This window comes from Paramormyrops kingsleyae, chromosome 15 (assembly GCF_048594095.1).
Source record: "Paramormyrops kingsleyae isolate MSU_618 chromosome 15, PKINGS_0.4, whole genome shotgun sequence".
In the NCBI taxonomy this organism is placed as follows: Eukaryota; Metazoa; Chordata; class Actinopteri; order Osteoglossiformes; family Mormyridae; genus Paramormyrops; species Paramormyrops kingsleyae.
The window spans coordinates 12,444,737-12,449,165 of NC_132811.1; positions in this window are offsets into that span (position 1 = coordinate 12,444,737).

A 4,429-nucleotide genomic window follows, 5' to 3' on the forward strand; every position below is an offset into this window, starting at 1 on the left:
GTTGCTTGGCTAATACTTATACCCAAAGTGACACTTTCCTGTCTGTTGGTACAGCTGGGGTGTTTACCTGAATATTTCAGAGTAAACTTCCTGCTTAAGTGGAACTTTAGCTGCCTGCTTTCGGGTTTATCCTCTTTTAGTAAAATCCTTCAAACCTGATAAAATTGCAATTTGTGTACCTTTTAACAGGATCTTGGTTTATTGAAAGAATGGATGTCAGAATGTTTTGACGTTTTCTTTGATGCTCTGCCTCTCCCAAGTGTCTCCAGCGATATTGTAAGGTGAGAAATGTCACCTCCAGAGTGACCTGCTTTCTTAATCTTCACACTTAGTGCCTAATATCCATAGGGAATGTGATAGCCACACCATCTGCTCTCCAGAAGCAGCCTTCCAGGCACTGACTCACAGAGGTTACCTTCAGGTGTCCTGCTGTCAGCCCGGGGAGTTTGCTGCCTCCCTCTGTCCCCGCAGGGCCTTCTCACGTGTCCTGTCAGATCAGCACAGACGTGGAAATGCGGTGGGAGGTGTGGGTGGCACCCTAGGGAAACACGATGTTCATATGTGTGGAGTTCTGCTCGGGGACAGCCAGCCTTCCTTTGATACCAAACGCAATCAGATGTTTATCGCTTTAGTAAGAAAAACAGCTGAAATCGGTTATCTTTATGGTACCCTGTCCCCCCCTACTGCGTAAAGCATTTTCTCACAGTAAATGGACTAACTGTCCAATCAAAAAGTGTCTGTAGCTATAGCACAATACCACAAATGTGATACAGAGGTTGCTGATGATTGTGGTAGATGCATCATCTATAGGTTGTACACTAAAACGGCCTTACTCTAACCTTATTTTATAATGGTGGTGTTTACATCATGGGCTCAAAAATTCTGACTTTCTATATGCCACTACGCTGGTTACTACTGTACCTCTACTGATTATCTCCCTGTATGTAAAGCAACTCATGTTTTGGAAACAATGTTTAATTCATGCATATGAAGAACAGTGCAGGTCTTTGTCATTTTAATGTGGCTTGCAGCTGACTTCATAATTTGCATGTGATTTGAGGAGTCAGTCCCTCCCTATGTTACCATTGGTTGCTGGAAATAAATCCCTCCACCATGACATCACACACAAGCTGATCCAGTATGCGAGAGTCTGATTAGTAGCAAGGTAAACTGATCACCACTGAAATCATCTTCCAGCTATATTCAGCATATACACCTGCGTTTTCTATTCTGTTTTATGTATTTTTAACTCGACCACCCCTATAATTACTCCATATACTGCAGCTGGTGTTGAGATTACAGGTGCAGGAAAGCATGCATCGATGCTGCTGGTCTGGGCAGCTTTGGGAGCTGCAAGGTCATGTTCCAGGATATTGACCCCAGCCACAGGCTCCACCACGTCTCACATGCCCTCAAAGGAGACCTTGAATGGTCTGCTGTCCTCTGCAGCCTTGTGCATCCAGTCTCCTGATCATTTGCTTTCGTTAACGTAGTTATTCTCTCCTGATGTTCTTCCAGGTTTTGTCTGCTGTTCTATACAAAAATAATTATATTCAACAAAAACTAAAAACTCGTCCCTTTTGAGCTGAGACCGGATGTTTTTCAGCCATCCCCACTACTGTACTTACAACATAGATTAAATAAAGCAACTCCAGTGTTTAATGTTCTCCAGTAAACAGGCATTTGATGTCAGGATTGGATTAAAAACCATCTGTTAAGCAACAAAGTGGAGTTAGGAGTTTACCTATAAATACAGCTGGGTGCAGCACCAAAGCAACTGCCTTTCTTCAAGGTCCAAAGCTGCACTCCTACCTGCTCAAAAAAGTGCCATGTTGGTAACCACTCTGCCACCTGCTGGCCCCGTGTCTTTATTTCATAACATCCCATACTGATGGCTTGCAGTATTTGCAGTTCGTTGGTGAAGCAGACTGAATGTTAAGATTTAATATATTCATGTCATAGTGTGAAAGTAGAACTTCTAAGCATTTTTATGATTCTGTTAGCATGTGTTTCCAGTATTTTTTTAAAAGAAACCTAAATCTTATAAGGATGAACAAATAATATCAGTGTTTATACCCAGGCAAGAAGAACAAGACTCAAATCCAGATATTGATGTTTCTGAGGTGACCAGGATAATGGGAATTTAACTGCTGTACTAGTGCCATCTAGTGTAGAAGATTTGTTATTCACCTATTCCACATAAATGACAGGCCGGGGGAATCCTGCCTTCACAACGTGGGGTGAATTTGCACGCTCTCCCTGTGCTGCATGGGTTTCTTGTGGATTTTCCAGTTTTTTTCCCCCTCAGTCTCAAAACATACATTTAGGCTATGTCTCTAGATTGGCGTGTGTGTGTGTGTGTCATGTATACATTGCATTGTGGGGACTAAATGACCCCACAATGCGATGATAACCTGTTATTTTGTTAACAGCCTGTTCACCAAATTTGACAACCCTGCACTGTGCACTGGCTTAATGGTTGGAGGATGGATGGGAGTACAGTATTGTTGCTTCACAACAAGCTATTTTTGTAACATTTGTTAATTTGTCCGACATTGTCGTATGACTATAATTGTGGCCAAATTTGCTCATCCTCCCTCTGGCTGCTTTGTTTTATTGACCCTGTCCTTTAATGTATTGGGATTGAAGACAGACAGAGCTGGCTGTTCATTTCAGTACAGAGGGGGCACTGGGAAGGCTGCCCATGGCAGGAAGGTGCCCTGGCCGGACAGGATATTGATGGTTTTTGGTGGTTCTCGTGTGTGTAGCTCAACTGGGCTAAGTCTGTATACCTGCGTTCGGAAGATTGCCGGAAGGGAGAATAGCCACATATCTCTTAACCCCCAGCTCCAGTGGCACTGCACACTGGCTGACCCTGTGCTGTCACCCCAAGCTTACTCTCACCCCAAGCTTACTCTCACCCCAAGCTTACTCTCACCTGTATATGTGTCTCATGGAGAGCAAGATTGGGTAGGCAAAAAGAGAATTTCCTCATTAATAAAACATCTCAATTCAATTCAGGGTTTGAAATCGGTGTAGTGGGCAAGGTTACCCTGCCTTGCTAATCACTCCCAATAAGAACATAAAATAACCAATAGGAAGTTGGTCATACCATTTTGTTAATGATGGGAACCGATACCCATTGTATCACACTCATTATTTAATATTATCTCTGCCACCCATAGTTATCCAAACCATGTACAATATTTTGGGAAATTGTATGTATTTGTTAAGGGTGTGTTATCTACTTATTAGCTAGTAATTAGCAACAATATCCAGCTAATTTCTTTGTCAAATCAGATGTTTAGAGACAAGTTTTGGTTTATCATCCATTGCCCAACTGGCACTCATCCTCTTGCTACAAGTGGATTAGATACAGTAAATGAGAAATAATCATTTCTACGCTGATGAATGCCTTGATGAATGATGAACATCGCTGAAGACCTTTGTTCAGTGAATTCTCAATATACACAAGGTGCGACCATGCATCCTTAAATATAACTCAAGTGCATATTCACAAGAGGTGAGTAGTAAGGCACAGTCAGTGGAGAAGTAGAGCTTAGAGATTTTTGGTGTTTTGTAAAAGTTAATGTTCTATGTGTCCTATTTCCTATTTTTGAATATCTTGGCTATTAATTATTATACAGTAGATTGAACTGTGGTGTTCCTAAATTTGGTCTTTCGTGTCCTTCCCTGTCCTCCAGTGGGCATAGTAATGGGTCACGCCGCCCACAAGCCTGTGGCGTGAAAAGCTTCAGCAAACGATGAACGGCAGATGAGAGGCGGGCGGAAGGAAGGAAGGATCTCCACGGGGGAGCTCAGTATGAGCATGTGCCATGGAGGCTCCTCGCCTGGGCTTGGGAGGGGGGACTGACGCTCTCGCTGACAGAGCATTTTGTAGCTCAGACAGAGGGTGACCGAACACCCGCTCGAGTCGTTCAAAGCAGGCTGGGATTGAACAGCGTGCCGTATGGAGGACAGGCCCCCCGGGGAGGATCATTAAAGGGGCAGGGAAGCGTGTTTACCTTTCCATAACCAGGGCTCAGAGTGTGGAGGCGAGGACACCGCAACCTACACGTCATTCATTCTCCTTCTGATGTGACAGACGAGCTCCTTGGATGTTCTCCGCCTCACCATTTTCACCTCCATACTAGCAATGAGCGGCTAAGCTATTTGCTTGCCACCAATGCTGCAGTCCTGGGGGGCGAAAGCCACCGTGTAGATGGCAGGTAGCTATGGGGTTAAAGACATGCAGTCATGACCTGAAGACTGCAAGTTCAAATCCCAGTAGGGCTCTCAGTATTGTATTGTTGGGCAGGGTGTATAACCCATAACAGTCTAAAGAATACAGTGCAGCTCTCTAAATACATATGAAAGGGTTAGTGTGGTAACAGGTGGCAAAGAAGCTGCACCCATGTAATGAGATGAT